Here is a 19,051-nt window from a genome sequence, read left to right as displayed (position 1 = left end):
TAAACATGACAAGATACCTATCACTATGAGTTCCAATTCAAGCGATATTCCTCTTATAGACTTAAATTCCTCTTTAAAATTAGTTAGTAAAACACAGGTATGCTTGCTTGTCTTAGGTTAACAGTCCTGGAGCTTACTGGGGAGTATGTCTGGAGAGAAAGAGGCAGAGAGACACCTGTTTTCTTCTGGTAGCCCAAACAGCATCTGCTTGAATTTATAAATGAAACTGAAACAGTATTTCTTCCCTGCAAGCTTAGCTCTTCCCATTAAGCAAATGACTCTGTCCCTGTCAATCAGCCTAATCAAAATTCTACACTGAACCCCTCAAAAGAGACCCAAGTAAACACAAATGCATTAGCTTCACTTAAAAACAAACACTCCAGGTCTAAAATAAGTACTCATCCTGTGCTACCAGCTACCAATTTAAAGGTTTTGCTAGAATAAATCAGCACCCTATAATACAGATATGAATTCTAAACATACCCCTTTCAAGAAACATGATAAACATATATTTCTTAAAGGCTCAGTATCATCACAGTCACTGTGTTGGAGGGCAGGACTTTCTGTTTTGCAGCCTAAGTGTGGTGGTGGGCGGGAGAGTCATTGAGTTTCCTGCTGATTGTCAAGGTGGGTTCTCACACCCGATCTTCCACTTGAAAGCTGATTCATTATGCTTTGGCAAGTACGCGCTGAATCACATGATGGCCATATTTAAGCAGTGCCCGAAACACACGTTAACTCTCTGCAAGCCAGCTGCGTGGTGTGGCTGAATGACATATCCTTGGAGAAGCAAGCCCTCCCTGCCTAGATTCAGCTGCAACTTCCTGGTGATTCTCTTCCTGGCCGTGTGTGAACACCAAGCTGTCCTCTTCCTAAGGGATGCAACCAAGAGAGGGAGCAGCCTAACCATACTGGTCTGTGGGGAGGTTATCAGGGAGGTCTGTGTCTGTGGCTCACAGAAAAGAAACATGCGACAGAGAGGCAGCCGAGTTGGAAGTGGAGGGCAGGAATCGCTCCTGTGACGAAGGCGAGATCAGCGGCCCCCAGCAAAGCATTACGGATGAACTTTCCATTATTCAAACACATCATGACCTTCACAGTGAGTTAAATGTTAGGAGCTAATTCTATCTTCTTTCGCTTTCACACACCAGCAGGAACAGGCCCTGTCACACCCCAGCTAGCCGCTCAGCGAGGCCTCAGCTCACCTTGAACGATGTTGCTGAGGAGCCAATAGATGTTGAGCCATCACTGTATTCACCTTCACCCTTCACCAGGGCAGAGATACACGCCCCTGTGTCTTAGATCTAGATTAGGCTGGGATTTACTAGCTGGAGAACGCCTTACTGACACACCTCCTCAGCAGCTGGAGGCAGTGACACCCCAGGTCTCCGGCACTCGGAGAACTGGTGGAGAAGAGACCCCGGCATTCAGCCGTGTGACACATGCTGCAGATGGAAAGATAAACAGGGGAATATCAGAGAGTTTTATGAGGCAGTCACCAGACTAGGCTGAAGGATGGAGGAGTCTATCTACATTCTCTCTAATCTCATGGCTCCTGCATGCAAATGTGTCAATTTTCCATGGGAAGAGAGGCAGCCACCTTGGAGACCATGGTCCAGCAGTTCCTTTGGATTTGTATGTGGGCCTGCACTGCACCCTAGGCCTAGGTGGGATCCATCAGTGGCTAGGCCAGTGGGGAACGAGTCACCTTGACCTCCCTCGAGGTACCCTTTCTCCTCAAGGCCGGGGTTCTCGTGAGTGCAAACGGTGCAGGACCATCTGCCAGTTACCCCAGGTCGATCCACATGGAAGACTCTCAAGGTATCCAGCCATTTCCAATCCCCTCTGCCTGTGATCCCATCAGCTCCCAATGCTTAGTCTGAGCAGCTGCCCCAGAACAGGAGACTGAAAGATCAGAGCCCTCCAGGGGACACCTGTTGAAGTAATCTTGGATGGCATAGCAGTCAGCAGGCTACTTTCACCACTGCTGCAGATATTGCTGCTGTGCCCAGGCATAGTGGTAGAATTCTGATTAATCACTGATGGCATGGATTCTTATTCTCTGTCTATATATAACGGACCTTTGTAAGGAAAATTTAATTTTGTGACACATCGGGGGTAATTTTCCCATCCTGCCTGCCACGGGAATGGTAGTGGGCAGGGGGATCATGTAAATGTCCATTGACATTAAGAAAGGGAATAGAAATGACCCTGGTAATTATAGACCGGTTAGTCTTACTTTGGTGGTTGGTAAATTGATGGAAAAGGTCCTTAGGGATGGGATTTACGACCATTTAGAAAAATGCGGATTAATCCGGGATAGTCAGCACAGATTCGTGAAGGGCAAGTCGTGCCTCACAAATTTGATTGAATTTTTTGAGGAGGTAACTAAGTGTTGATGAAGGTAGGGCAGTTGATGTCATATACATGGATTTTAGTAAGGCGTTTGATAAGGTCCCCCATGGTCGGCTTATGATGAAAGTAAGGAGGTGTGGGATAGAGGGAAAGTTGGCCGATTGGATAGGTAACTGGCTATCTGATCGAAGACAGAGGGTGGTGGTGGATGGAAAATTTTCGGACTGGAGGCAGGTTGCTAGCGGAGTGCCACAGGGATCAGTGCTTGGTCCTCTGCTCTTTGTGATTTTTATTAATGACTTAGAGGAGGGGGCTGAAGGGTGGATCAGTAAATTTGCTGATGACACCAAGATTGGTGGAGTAGTGGATGAGGTGGAGGGCTGTTGTAGGCTGCAAAGAGACATAGATAGGATGCAAAGCTGGGCTGAAAAATGGCAAATGGAGTTTAACCCTGACAAATGTGAGGTGATTCATTTTGGTAGGACTAATTTAAATGTGGATTACAGGGTCAAAAGTAGGGTTCTGAAGACTGTGGAGGAACAGAGAGATCTTGGGGTCCATATCCACAGATCTCTAAAGGTTGCCATTCAAGTGGATAGAGCTATGAAGAAGGCCTATAGTGTGTTAGCTTTTATTAACAGGGGGTTGGAGTTTAAGAGCCGTGGGGTTATGCTGCAACTGTACAGGACCTTGGTGAGACCACATTTGGAATATTGTGTGCAGTTCTGGTCACCTCACTATAAGAAGGATGTGGAAGCGCTGGAAAGAGTGCAGAGGAGATTTACCAGGATGCTGCCTGGTTTGGAGGGTAGGTCTTATGAGGAAAGGTTGAGGGAGCTAGGGCTGTTCTCTCTGGAGCGGAGGAGGCTGAGGGGAGACTTAATAGAGGTTTATAAAATGATGAAGGGGATAGATAGAGTGAACGTTCAAAGACTGTTTCCCCGGGTGGATGGAGCTATTACAAGGGGGCATAACTATAGGGTTCATGGTGGGAGATATAGGAAGGATATCAGAGGTAGGTTCTTTACGCAGAGAGTGGTTGGGGTGTGGAATGGACTGCCTGTAGTGATAGTGGAGTCAGACACTTTAGGAACATTTAAGCGGTTATTGGATAGGCACATGGAGCACACCAGAATGATAGGGAGTGGGATAGCTTGATCTTGGTTTCAGATAAAGCTCGGCACAACATTATGGGCTGAAGGACCTGTTCTGTGCTGTGCTGTTCTATGTTCTATGTCTATGTGACCCTGGGTGGAATTTACCAATTTTGGGGCAAGCACAGCCGGAAAATCCCACCCAGTGTCTCAGGATGTGGATGCCACTTGCATTTGATCTTATTTCAAGGGCACCGTCCTCAATGGTCCAGCTTTGTGTCCCTCAGATTCATGTTATGTTGAGTCAAGTCATGTTAGTCACTTGCCCCTTGTGTCATTTAAGGGAGACGTGTCAACCCAGAGCCTGAAAGTGCACATCGATACGGAAATGCTCTTTAAGTCTTGCGGCACACAAATGAATGACATGCATTTCTGTGTCTTAGAGGGTGATATCTCATGTTGTGGCTTTAGCACTGCATTGTGCATGTTGTGAGTGCGAAAACACAATTCCTGGCTGTATTATGTTCAGTGCACCAAGTCAAAATGTGCACGTCCACTGAAAGTGTCACCTGCTGGTGGCAAAGACTGCACAATGTGCAGTGACTTATGATGTGTGCTGGTGTGCCTCCTTTTATATCGCAAAGGATCCATGTGCAACCTGTTTGATGCGCGACAATCAAGCACAAGGTACAAGGCTTCGGCTATTGAAGGCTTTTATTAGCAAACAATGGAACTAACTAACACGAGTACACCAATTCAGACTGGAGGGGTCCCGCCTGAGCAGAGGGTCTTATACCTCTCCCCAGGAGGCGGGGCCCGACCGGGATGTGCCATAACAACATCTACCACAGGTAAACACCCTAACCCAACAACATTATACAACCCCCACAGTGGCAACACCCTAACCCAACAGTAACATAGGAATAACCCACAGTGGTAACCAACGATGGTTCACCACATTCACCCCTCCTTTAAAAACAAAGGCCGGCGGGGTGCGAAAACAGGTCACATATATACAAAATTCACAAGTCCAGACGGTCTGGAGGACCGCACCGTCGCTGTGATCTCCTCAACACTGGTTGCGACACCGGAGCTGGTGCTTGCGGTGGCGTTCTCTCCAAAACAGCGTCCGGCTGTCCCCTCGAGGACTCCCGGGCCGGTTGACCCTGGTGAGGCGATGGTGCAGGGGATCCTGGAACCTTCTGTGGTGGCGCCGATCTCCGAGTCTCAGGCAAGCTGTACATGGGAGTATAACTGTTATGCACTGGTCCCGGTGCTGACCGCGCCACGTCTGGGGAAGAAATAAGTGATAGGGGATTCGTGACAGGGGGTATGGGAGTGACAGGAGTTGCTACGTCCCCTGCGGGCGCCAGGTCTCGAATCGAGACTGTGTCCTCTCGCCCGTCAGGATATGCCACATAGGCATACTGAGGGTTGGCGTGGAGGAGTTGGACCGGTTCGACCAAGGGGTCGGACTTGCGGGCCCTCACATGTCGCCGCAGAAGGACGGGTCCTGGGTACGTCAACCAGGCTGGTAAGGAGATCCCCGAGGACGACTTCCGAGGGAATGAGAACATCCTCTCGTGGGGAGTAGCATTGGTTGCCGTACACAGGAGGGAGCGAATGGAATGAAGCGCATTTGGAAGGACCTCCTGCCAACGGGAGACTGGAAGGCCCCTGGATTTCAGCGCCAGTAGGACAGCCTTCCAGACTGTAGCATTCTCCCTCTCCACCTGTCCGTTACCCCTAGGGTTGTAGCTCGTGGTTCTACTGGAGGCAATCCCGTATGAGAGCAGGAATTGCCTCAAGTCGTTACTCATGAACGACGAGCCCCTGTCGCTATGTATGTAGCAGGGGTACCCGAACAGGGTAAAAAGATCACTGAATGCCTTAATCACTGTGGCAGTCGACGTGTCCGCACAGGGGACAACAAACGGGAACCGGGAGTATTCATCTATTATATTGAGAAAATAGACATTCCGGTCCGTTGAGGGAAGGGGGCCCTTAAAATCCACACTCAGCCTCTCGAAGGGGCGAGTGGCCTTGACCAATTGTGCACGGTCCGGTCGATAAAAGTGCGGTTTGCATTCCGCGCAAATCCGACAGCTTCTTGTTACTGACCTGACATCCTCCACCGAGTAGGGCAGGTTGCGGGCTTTTACGAAGTGGTAGAGTCGGGTGACTCCAGGATGGCACAGGTCATTGTGGAGGGCCTTCAAGCGGTCCTCCTGCATGATGGCGCATGTTCCGCGCGAGAGGGCATCCGAGGGCTCATTGAGCTTCCCTGGACAATACATAATATCGTAATTATAGGTGGAGAGCTCAATTCTCCACCGCAAGATCTTATCATTTTTGATCTTGCCCCTCTGCGTGTTACTGAACATAAACGCCACGGATCGTTGATCCGTGATCAGGGTGAACCGCTTCCCCGCCAGGTAATGGCGCCAGTGTCTGATGGCCTCCACAATGGCCTGAGCCTCCTTCTCCACCGCTGAGTGCCGAATTTCGGGGCCTTGAAGGGTGCGGGAAAAAAACGCGACGGGCCTGCCTGCCTGGTTTAGCATGGCGGCCAAGGCGAAATCAGATGCATCACTTTCCACCTGAAAAGGGATGGATTCACCCACCGCGTGCATCGTGGCTTTTGCAATGTCGCTTTTCAAAGCCTTGAAGGCCAATTGGGCCTCCGGCGTGAGTGGGAAGGTCGTGGACTTGATGAGCGGACGGGCTTTGTCCGCGTAGTTGGGGACCCACTGCGCATAATACGAAAAGAAGCCGAGGCATCTCCTCAGTGCTTTTGTGCTAGCGGGCAAGGGAAGTTCAGTAAGGGGGCGCATACGGTCTGGATCAGGGCCGATGACCCCGTTTTCCACCACGTATCCAAGGATTGCTAACCTGCGCGTACGGAATACGCACTTCTCCCTGTTATAGGTCAGATTCAGGCGAGATGCAGTGCGCAGAAAGTTTTGGAGATTCGTGTCATGGTCCTGCTGGTCATGGCCGCAGATGGTGACGTTATCCAGGTACGGGAAGGTAGCCCGCAACCCGTTCTGGTCCACCATTCGGTCCATAGCACGCTGGAAGACCGAGACCCCATTGGTGACACCAAATGGAACCCTAAGAAACTGGTATAGACGACCATCCGCCTCAAAAGCCGTGTATTGTCGGTCCTCTGGGCGGATGGGGAGTTGATGGTAGGCGGACTTAAGGTCTATGGTAGAGAACACCCGGTACTGCGCAATCTGATTGACCATATCAGATATGCGCGGGAGAGGATACGCATCCAGCTGCGTATAACGGTTAATGGTCTGACTGTAGTCGATGACCATCCGAGGTTTGTTCCCGCTTTTAACCACCACGACCTGCGCTCTCCACGGACTAGCACTGGCCTGTATGATCCCTTCTTTGAGGAGCCGCTGAACCTCAGATCTGATAAAGATCCGGTCTTCAGCGCTGTAACGCCTACTCTTAGTAGCGATGGGCTTGCAGCCTGGTACCAGATTCTTAAATAAAGAAGGTGTGGTGATTTTTAGTGTGGAGAGATTGCATGCGGGGCGCTTTGGGCAATTTGGAGGCTGCGGCTGATTCCCTACTGCCAGTGAAGGGAGTGGCCCACCGTACTGTCGGATCACACTCTTCATGTGGACCATAAAGTTTAGTCCGAGGAGAATTGGCGAACAAAGGTGCGGTAACACAAGGAGCCTGTATCGCTCGTACATTGTGCCCTGCACCTCTAGGGTTACCATACAACGTCCTTGGATCGGTACAGACCGGGACCGTGATGCCATGGAAATTGTCTGTTTGGCAGGTAGAACCCGGAGTCCACACCTTTTTGCAGTGTCAGGGTGAATAAAACTCTCGGTGCTCCCACTGTCAAACAGACAATACACAGTACGACCATTTACCTTGATGTTCATCATGGAGTTATCAAGCCTGTAATGCTTTGTCTGGTCCAGAGAGATCGACGCCACCGTTGGCCCCTGGGCGTCACTGCATGCAGCCGAGGTTGATACTGAGGACCCCTGCTGGTCGCTCCTAGTCGTCGTTGACCATGATGGCCGCCCCCATGAATCGCACGTGGGTGAGGGCGCCAAGCGTAGCGACTCCTGGTGGTCTTCCTCCTCCTCCGTCAGCCACAATGGCGTCGTCCTGGGTTCGCACGTGGTCGGACCTCGTGGGTACCGCGACGCCGAAGAAGATTGTCTCCGCTCTGGAGGGTCACAGGCTGCACTGCCGTTTTTGGGCTTCGACCTGCAAACTTTAGCATAGTGCCCCTTTTTACCACACTGACTGCAGATCGCCGTTTTTGCAGGACACTGTTGCCGTGGATGCTTGGCTCCGCCGCAAAAATAGCATCGCTGGCCGCCTGGAGCTGCCGCCGTCGTCGGATCGATATGGGAGCGCGAGCCCGTGGGGCGAGGAGGGATTTGTGCTTGCTCCTGCCACGTTGTCTCCACGTGGTCTTCGGGGTACAGAGCCAAGCTTTTCGACGCAGCCTCCAGCATCTCAGCCATCTCCATCGCTTGGGTCAAGTTGAGGTTCCCTTTCTCTAATAGCTTAAGCCGGATGTACGAGGACCCTACCCCTGCTACGAACGCATCTCGGGCGAGGTCGTACATATATTGCTCTGCCGACACATCCTTGCAGTCGCAGCCCCTGGCAAGCTGCAAGAGCTCATTGGCGTAGTCCTCCATGGTTTCGCCCGACTGCCGACGTCGTGTAGCGAGGAGGTAACGAGCGTGGATCTCGTTGGGTGGTCTCGTGTATCGTTTCTTCAAGAGCTCGATGGCCCTCGGGTAAGTGGTGGCCGCACGAATCGCAAGATAGACCGTGTCACTTACCCTCGCGTGGAGGACCTGGAGTTTGTCGTCGTCTGTAGTAACAGCTGCAGAGGCTGCCAGGTAGTCTTCGAAACACTTCCACCAGTGGTCGAAGGTGTTAGCGGCACCGACCGCACGTGGGTCCAGCGTCAGACGCTCTGGTTTTAATATTTGTTCCATACTCCCTTTACTGTCGAGAGTTTTATGTTTGCTAATAAAATTGATGCGCGACAATCAAGCACAAGGTACAAGGCTTCGGCTATTGAAGGCTTTTATTAGCAAACAATGGAACTAACTAACACGAGTACACCAATTCAGACTGGAGGGGTCCCGCCTGAGCAGAGGGTCTTATACCTCTCCCCAGGAGGCGGGGCCCGACCGGGATGTGCCATAACAACATCTACCACAGGTAAACACCCTAACCCAACAACATTATACAACCCCCACAGTGGCAACACCCTAACCCAACAGTAACATAGGAATAACCCACAGTGGTAACCAACGATGGTTCACCACACTGTTCCACACAGGTCTCTCCAGGTACGATGCAACCCCACCAATCCAATTGCAATCTACCAAAATCCCAGCCAATTCGATGTCATGGTGATGGAGAAAACCCCAAATTACCTACAGGCATACTGAACTTTTAAATAAGACTCGTGGAGATAATGATGTGGAGATGCCAGCGTTGGACTGGGGTAGGCACAATAAGAAGTCTCACAACACCAGGTTAAAGTCCACAGGTTTATTTGGTAGCACGAGCTTTCAGAGCGCTGTCCCTTCATCAGGTGAATGAAGGGCAACGCTCCGAAAGCTCGTGCTACCAAATAAACCTGTTGGACTTTAACCTGGTGTTGTGAGATTTCATACCGTGGAGATAATGGCAGCTGATTATCATCTCAGCAAGAATGATATCCTTTAAGCAACATGCCTGACTGGCTTGTGGATTCTTTTGCCTTCTCAGAATATACAAAAATTGGGATAAAAGCTAGCTGAAAAATTGAGTTAGTGTTGGTTCATGCTAGGTGTGACAGAGGAGACCTCCGCAAGACTTGTAGATAGCTCTCTCTTTCTCTCTGATTGCTGAAGCAAGCTAAGTCAGCAAAGCCACAGCTGAAAAGGAAGCGGGACAGCTTCTAGGAATCTTGAAACTGACTATTCAGCTGCTGAAGTCAGCATGACTGGAATCACAAGGGCTGCAAAGTTCCAACATCTACTCTTCATGGACAAGCCAAACACTGATTTTCATATTTTTAGAAACTTACTTTTGGACTCAGTTCTTACTTCCAATCTGTGTGAATGTATCTGCATGTGATTTCTCATTGTTCTCTCAATTAGGATCTCATTAGCTCACTCTTTCTTTAACTCAAGAAGGCCTGGTTAAATGGGTGCCTTTTAAAACATGGGTATATTGGGCTTGGGAAAAGTATCCACAAGGGGAGAGATCCTTCTTAATTTAAACTTGTTGTGACCAATCGAGGGGGGTTGAATAAAGAGAGGGAGCCAGTTCATCCCTCCTCACCCGGGGCACAACAATTTGGGGAACCCCACCAAGGGGTTGCAATGCCTCATGATGATAGGATTTGGAGTTTATTTCCCCTTGGATGCTGATAACAGGTCCGTTGACCTCGGGCGGGATTTTACGGTTTTGGGGCGAGCGCAGCCGGAAAATCCCACCCTGGGACTAATTTGCTCAAAATGCAAGGTCTCAGTGCTGATTCTTTTAAAAAGTCAGAAGTTTTTTGCCGCACCCAACCCTCGCCCACCAAACGTTGTCATTCTCAGTGAGTGCCCAATTCAACTAATAGTAATACCAACCCTGTGCATCATAGAAGATAGGAGCAGGAGGAGGCCATTTGGCCCTTTGAGCCTGCTCTGCCATTCGTTACGATCATAGCTGATCATCCAACTCAATAGCCTAATCCTGCTTTTCCCCCATAACTTTTGATCCCATTCTCCCCAAGTACTATATCCAGCGCTTCTTGAGTACATTCAATATTTTGGCATCAACTACTTCCTGTGGTGATGAATTCCACAGGCTCACCACTCTTTGGGTGAAGAAATGTCTCATCACCTCCATCCTAAATGGTCTACCCTGAATCCTCAGACTGTGTCATCAATGAGCGTGTTTCTCCTTTCTCTATTTGTAGATAATTCATTTACTGATGAACACCCACCAAAAATTTGGACTTTCTATTTGTGCTTATGCACACAAAAGCAATTCCTAGAACAATTAATATAGAAGGAATAAAGGATATTTTCCTTGTCAAAGTAATCAGTTTATATATGTCGCTGGTTAACATTTCCAAAGTAATTTTAAACATTCATTAACCTGAAAATAAGAAATCTTACATCATTGAAAACGATAAGGATTTCTATTTGGACTTGATCCAAAAATAATGGACAACTTATTTACGCTGCTATTTTTACAATCTCATTCAGATAAGATTCAGGATATGTCAAGCATGATGGCATGCCTATATCTGTTGTAGATTATTTGATAACGGGTTCATTGCTATGATTCGTCAGTCATAGTGAGTAGTCAGCGGCTCGTTCATTTTTGTGGAGGATTAGGCTTATTGGGCCATTAGTCAAATGCAAATAAGATGCACGCCAGCCTCCAGTGGCTGTCCCGGCCTGCCATGACAGGCACCAGCGGAAGATCCCACTGCAAGATCTTGCCAGCGTAAAATTGTTTTTTGGGCCACCCACCAAATCCTCCCACCTTGCCTGCTATGGAAACTGCTGGTTGCTTTCTTTTTTTGAGTAGGATGAGGCTTTCTTCTTGTAATTACAGTACTGTCAGAACTTAGTTATCACATTTTTAAGTGCGAATGTTACAAATGTATTCAATTTGTGACATGGCCACAAAGCAGAATGGATAAACCCAGCAGAAGATTCGCGAAATTTTCATACATGGGGCGGCATGGTGGCACAGTGGTTAGCACTGCTGCCTCACAGCTCCAGGGATCCAGGTTTGATTCCAGCCTCGGGTGAGTGTCTGTGTTGAGTTTGCACATTCTCCCCATGTCTACGTGGGTTTCCTCCGGGTGCTCCAGTTTCTTCCCACGGCCCAAAGATGTGCAGGCTAGATGGATTAGCAGAAAGTTTACTGGAAATGCCTTAAACCGTGGACAGCCTCAGGGAACCTCTTCGCCCTTTGTCCATAAGGTCACACAAGTATAGTTATGATATTATAGGTTTTGTAAAAACGAAGCGATCTTTCTTTTTTTAAATTCATTCATGGGACGTGGGCAACACTGGCTCGACCAACATTTATTGTCCATTCCTAGTTGTTCTTGAGAAGGTAATGCCTGGAACCGCAGCAGTGCAGGTACACCCACTGTCCTGTTAAAGAGGATTTTGACACAACGACAGCGAAGGAACAACGATATATATCCAGTACAGTTTGGTGAGTGCCTTGGATGGAAACCTCCAGGTGGTGGTGTTCTGCTGCTCAAGTCCTTCCAGATGGTAGTGGTTGTGGGTTTGGGAGGTGTTGGTTAAGGAACCTTGGTGAGTTCCTGTAGTATATCTTGTAGATGGTACACACAAGGAACCTTAAAAAAATGCTGCCAGAAGTTACCTGATCTTTTATCACCGCAAGGCTTAGCATTTCTAGAAGGCTCCAATTGGATTGCAAAAGACCTGCCCATACATATGAAGACATTTGAAATTCAATATGCAATTCCACAGGGTAAACAGAAACTGATTCACAATGGATTCCCTGGAGATCTGAAAAGCTCTTCCCTCTTAAAAAGGAGAGAAATTCATCACATTTCTCCGTCTCTCCAGCTCTGAAGAAGAGTTAAACGTGTGGAATTTTTCCAACCCACCCGCCATGGGAATCCTAGTAGGCGGGGGATGAACCATGCAAAGACTCGTTGACTTCGAGCAGGACTTTCCAGTTTTGGGGCGAACGTGGCTGGAAAATCCCGCCCAGATGGTTTCGCCCTCCACAGATGCTGCCAGACCTGCTGAGTTTTTCCAGCATTTCCTGTTTTTATTTCAATATATTCAAATTCAAGTGTTATCCAATCTCCATATCCTCCTGTGTCCGTTAGCTGTAAGGAGTTTGCAAAAGCACTTCAGAAATGCCTTGCCAAATTCAATTTAAAAAAAGCATGCAGAGGCAAATATCAGAGTACAGAAATGAATGAAAATAAATTTTGCATTTCCATTGTGCATTATCATATCCTTACAATGTCTCAAAGCGGTTCCGAACAAATGAATAACTTCTTGCAATGAAAGAAAACATGAGAGGTAATAACATCCCATAAAGAGCAGATAAGATTCCATGAATTTATACAGTTTGGAAAGTCATCATAAACATTACGCTGTGACATGTCCTTCTACTTTGTTATCTATGACAGCTTCCTTGGCCACAATACTCAAATGAGTTATGACATTGAAAGGATAAGGTTGTGCAACTTATTGCAGATAATAATGCAATAATTGGCGACCACAAAGTTAGCTAACAAACAAGCAACAAGTTCATTGCTGATGAAAGAATTAAAAATCATACAAGCTTGAAAATCGCGTAAGCTGCTAAAGTTCTCAAAATGTTCTCAAAGTTCTCAAAGACAGAGAAACTCCTGATGAGAAACCATTTGCCTTAGCTACAGGTAACAGTCAAGGACCAAGCTGCATTAATTATCAGTGAGGCTCCCTTCACACAATGTACACCATTGATTGGTAGATGTCAATTGTAGTTGAGGGTATAATTGCCATTGTATTTCATAATTCAGGAAGTCTGTGTGTCCCGAGTGGCTGACAGGCTTTCTTGCTATAGCTCGAATGAAGATCTTGAACTTGAACTCCGAGTGTCACCTGGTCAGTCACAAGGTGTGAGGTACACTATAGTTGAATAGCCGTGAAACTCCCACAACATTACTATTTACAAATATGTACAGGGTGCGACAATCGGTGTGTTCATTCTCAGTTCTATGGTCAATCTGGCTGCAGAAACCCGCACTTGGCCCCGAGATCCCCACACTGATTCCTCATTGGCCAATCGGGTCACATGACTCTTTATAGAATCATAGAATCCCTATAGTGCAGATAGAGGCCATTCAGCCCATCGAGTGCGCACCTACCACAATCCCACCCAGCTCCTATTCCCGTAAGCCCACATATTTTCCCTGCTAAGCCCCTGACACTAGGGTCAACTTATCCTGGCCAATCAACCTAACCCGCACATCTTTGGAGTGTGGGAGGAAACCGGAGCACCCGGAGGAAACCCACGCAGACATGGGGAGAATGTGCAGACTCCACACAGTGGAGGCTGGAATTCAGCCTGGGTCCCTGGTGCTGTGGGGCAGCAGTGTTAACCACTGTACCACTTATGATCCTGAAAGAGGGCCAATTACTACAATCTCCCCCTTTAAGTCCCTTACTACACAGTATGTTGAAATTTAAGTAATTTTCGAAGCATTAGCAATAACAAACATTTTTAACACAGTTCATCAGAAACGCAAGCTGTCAGGGGACTTTCTCTGGGAGTGACCTAGCTCAACTGCTTGGAGTTCAACTGTAGAGGTAGTTTTTGTTGGTTTCGCTTCGCTGGGACTCACTCCTGGCACCAACACATCACTTTCCGCTATTTCCTCAGTTTCACTGGAAGTAGCACTTTGGCCCCCTGCTGGCAGATCAGCCACTCCACTCCTTGGACAAACAACAACACAACTTGGTGGCACAATTGGATCAGGCAGTAACCTTGGCTCCTAGGATGGCTCCCATCTCCCACAAACGATCTATGTGTTTCTTCAGAAACTGGTCCTGCGCTTTCACTTCATAGAACAGTGGTCCCTTCCTGGCCACAACTACCCCTGGGACCAGACTTGGTCTGCTTACAAAATTCTTTCCCAAAACTGGATCGTCTATCTCAAAGGCACTTTCCACTTTGCCTTATTTTTCCAACCTTCCTGCCAAATTTGCAGCCAACAGGCTTAACCTGGTTCTCAAGCATTGACCAATCAGCAGTTCAGCTGGGGCTATTCCAGCAGTCGTATGTGGGGTGCTTCTATAGCCTAACAGGAATCTTGGTTTCTAGTGATGCAGGTGATTGGTTCTCCAGATGAACCTTAAAATTTTGAACTGCACATTCTGTCAATCCATTAGACAAGGGTCGATATGGCGCAATTTGGAAATGCTTTATTCCATTAAATGTCATGAACCTCTGTAATTCAGCACTTGTAAACACTGTTCCATTGTCCGAGACAAGTACTCCTGGTACACCACGTGTGATGAAGGCTTGGCGCAGTTTCTCCACTTTCGTTTATGAAGTTGTGGACTTGATTTCGAATTCATTTCAATTGGGCGTCCACTATCAAAAGGAACATCCTGCCCATAAATGGGCCAACAAAATATATATGACTCTCACCCATGGCCAACCTGGTCATTCTTAAGGGTGCAAGAGGGCTGTAGCAGATAACCTCTGCTGGAGCTGGCACTGGTCACAATAGACGGGATTTTACGGCCTCATTCATCCCAAAACTGTAGAATCCTGTCTGAGGTCAATGACCTTTCCATTGTCCGCCCCTCGCATGCTCTGATTCCCGTGGTGGGGGGGGGGCAATAAAATTCTGGTCATTGTTTCACAATATTTTCTATATCAGCAGCAATGCGAGGCCACCAAACATAGCTTCTTGCCAGCATTTTCATCTTCGATAATCCCGGATGGGCACTATGCAACTCTTCAAGCAATAACTCTCTTCCTGGTCTGGGGACAATCGCTTGATCACCATACTGACCAGGGGAGCACCATCAACCCCTCACCGAAGAGGGATATTCCCCCCAACACCCATTGGTAGCCCCCTCCTACACCGTGCAGGCATGAGGATGACCAGACCACACCCCGCCCCCCAGACTCTTGACCTCAGGCCCCTCTTTGTCCTCAAACCTGCACTCAGCCCCCCCATCCCTCTCAGACCCACCCACTCAGTCCCCTCTTCCACTTCAGACCCTCACTCAGGCTCTCTTCCCCCTTAGACCACCCACTTAGCCCCCCTTCCATCTCAGACCCCCATAGGCCCCTTCTCTCCCAGTACATCCACTCAGCAGCCCCCCCCCTTCCACTCAGACCTCCACACTTAGCCTCCCTTCCTCCTCAGATCCCCACTCAGGTTTCTCCCTGCCCACTTAGATCCCCCACTCCGGCGCCCACTTCAGGCCACATGCCATGGCAGTGCCTACGGTGCACTGTCCCCTGGCGACTTGGTACTGACACCCTGGCCTGGTGCCTTGGGCCCCAAGGGAATCCAGCGGCCATTTGTCCCTCTGCCACTGCCAGACTGCAGAGGCGGGGCTCTTCAACGGTTCTGTGTGTTGGGTGGGCTCAGGCTGGGGGAAAGACTGCAAATGCATTTAAATCAGCCCGCTGGCCGATTCGGGCGCGCGCCGGATCGGCACCCGGATCGGCCGTTGGTAAAGGCACGATTGGCCTTGGGTCGGGTCTGGACCGCGTTTTAGGCCCGACGTCCAACTTGACCACGATTTGGTGCCCGAAAACAGGCGCAAAATTTTGGTAAAATCGGGCCCGTAGTTGTGCAGACTGCTCTCTATATTCCACTGGAGTCATGGTCATCCTACCCTGACCTCTCCAGTATACACAGCCAGTCTAGCTGCAGTCTTCTTCAACCTCAGGGAGTAAACCTCTTCCTGGAAATACCAATATGTTTGCTTGCTCATGACAGTAGCTGATGCCCCGTGTTTATCTTCATCGTCAGTAGCCAACTGTTCACTAACAACACACTGTGAGGGGGCTACCTTAGCGCTTTCACATTATTTAGTGTCAAAACGCTAGTTCCCATAGTGGATAATCCTCCATACGATTCACTGTGGCTGGATTATTTTCTCTGCTTGTATTGGGCAGGCCCTGCTTATTTTTACACTTGCGCCTCAAATATCCTTCCACACCCGAAGTACTCTGTTTCTCTAAATCTACACACTTCTGCAGAGTGACTTGCCTCGCACTAATAGCATTCTGCATTATTCCTAGGCTGTTTAAATTTTCTATACTTTGTGAGTCTTCTGGATTCTCCGTTAAATCTCTACTTTAACTAGTAGCTTCACTCCTGGCACCACTACTGATCACAGCTTCCCGCCCTAACTGGTGGACCTCGTTGCTCTGTGCACTTTGAAGCTTCTGTGTATCATTATCAGTGCTCTCCAATGCTGATGGCATTTCCAGCACCTTTTTTAAAGTCAACTCTGATTCAGCAAGCAATTTTCTCTGTATAGCTGTATTGTTTATGCCACATACCAATCGGTCCCTTAACATGTCATTTAACACTGACCCAAAATTGAAACGCTCCATAGTTTGTCATAGCCTTGCCACAAATGGTGTAATGGGCACTCCCTGTGGAGTTAAATTTGTATCTTTGTAATATTGCTGAAGGCTTAGGGTGGTGATGCCCTTTAGCTACCTCAATGAGCCTTGCAAATGTTTTTATGTCGGGAGCATCCGGGACGTTAAACTTCAGATCAAGTCATACGTATGGATCCCACATGCAGTCAGCAATATAACTTTCTACTTATCCCCCCCGCCTTGCTATTTCATTAGCACGGAAAAAAATATTCCAAATGCCCCACATTCTGAAGCCACTCTTCTGTAACAGCGTCAAAAGCTTCTAATTTTTCAAAGAGAGATTTATCTTCTTTTGTGGGCTGGATTCAATTGGACTTGTTCTGCAACTCTTGCAATTAACTTTCCTTCAAATTTTTCATTACAACCTGAGTTGCTGTTTTTTATTAATTGCCAGCGTATTGCCAAGGCATATAATTGGTGACCACCTGTTAACTAACAGGCAATTTATTACTAGTTACGATTATGTATAGGGGTCTACAATCAATGTTCATTTTCATCCCTAGGATCAATCTGGCTGTAAAAACTTGTGCTTTGGTCAGAGTTCCTCGTGCTTGCTCCCCATTGGGTGATCAGATCACATGACCCTTCCAATACGCGCCCTTAACTGGGACCAACTACAACAAATAGTATGATTTTTCCTCAAAGTAATTATTGAGAAGATTGAAGCCATTATTTTTGGTCCCGCTTCAAAATTCGTTCCTCACTATCAATTCCATCCCTCTTCTTGGCAACTTCCTCAGCTTAAGTCAGTCTGTTCACAACCTTGGTGTCACATTTGATCCGAACCTGAGCTTCAGACCACATATTTGTGCTAGCACTAAAACTGCTTGTTCCTACCCCTGTAACATTGCCCGATTTCATCCCTGTCTCAGCTCACCTGCTGCTGAAACCCTCATTCATACCTTAGTTACCTCTAAGCTTGACTATTCTAATGCACTTCTGGTTGGTGCCCTACATTTTACATGTGCTTCTGGTTGGTCACCACTGTAAAATAATGTATGCTGCAAACTACTTCAGAACCCCTTCAATCCAAGATGTATTTCTTTGCAACTGCCTGCTCCCATCTCTAATATACTTCCTATGCTACCTAATTTACTGTCAGTAGCTAATTTGGAGATTTGGCTCCCTCTTCCTCATAAACATGAATACAGCTATTCATTTCAAGACCTGTGTTTGTACCAAATTCTGGATTATCCATAATATTTGCATGAGACCTTCTACTATCTCATTGTTATTAACATGTTATTGACATCAGATTAATAAAAGAAGTAGACACTGAAGAAAATCAGTGTGTTTCAATGAATTCAATAAATTACTCACATGTAACTCCTGTAATTTAGACAAACAGCCGCAGCCCTCCATTTAAGCTTTATTATTCACACCCAATGATCCATAATTTGACTATTGCTGGAAAAGGTAACTTTTTTACTGAAGCATTTTGTCTTGCACTCAGCAGGACAATTTACATGAATACAAATGTAAAGGAAACAACAAATGTATACTGTATGAAGATTGTGCTGAATTTAATGTTAATTGGTTATGGCATTGCCCTGAGGAATGAACTGACGAATCGCTGTCACTTATTTTGTTTAGCTGAAATAGGCGCAATGTGTGTTCATGTTCTTTCTGTCTGCAGTACACACAAATGTGCCACACTGTGACTTTGACTGACAATTTTAAATTGATTTTCAGTGTAATTCAATGCATACTCAGGATCGTTTAGCAAATATTGGCTAATCGCAGAATCACATCTAATGTCGGACACTGACCAATAGAGTCAAGCTGCCTGGTTTAAATTGCACATGATATTTGGTAGTTAATTGTCAGTCACTATCAGCTGGTACCTTCTCCATTGCAACACCTCTACTGATCAAACCCCAGTCGCCAATCAGTCAGCTCTCTCTTCTTTTACAGCATAAATTTGCTGTTTCCTTTGCAGAGATATTCTTGCAATTTGTCCTAATGAAACTTGGAACATAGATCGGATACCACTCAAAAACCTGATTGGCTTTTGGTGAACATCTCGATCCTGGAATATTTTCTTCAAGGATCTGTTAAAATAAAGCCAATTTGCCTCATCTCCCTGTTAATGCTGTGCATTTTTTTTCAGGAATTTTGGAAGTTCAGCACAACCAAATGACTAATTGTAATCCATGTTTAAAAATCACGCTTCCCAACAAGGAGAATAATTGTAATCCTGAGATCAACAGATCAAAGAATCATTACAGGAAAATGCGATAACAATATGACTGAACTGAACATCATCAAGGACTTCATTCACAATTTACATTCAAATCAGTAACAGCAGGCATATGTCCAGATCTTGTTCTAGAGAATGAGTTCTTCCAAAAAGGCACTATTGGTATTAGTTTATAATTTGCTCCCTTTATATATTGATCTCAAAACTTTCACCTAAT

The sequence above is a fragment of the Mustelus asterias genome, chromosome 16 (assembly GCF_964213995.1).
Source record: "Mustelus asterias chromosome 16, sMusAst1.hap1.1, whole genome shotgun sequence".
Taxonomy (NCBI): domain Eukaryota; kingdom Metazoa; phylum Chordata; class Chondrichthyes; order Carcharhiniformes; family Triakidae; genus Mustelus; species Mustelus asterias.
This window is presented reverse-complemented; position numbering follows the sequence as displayed.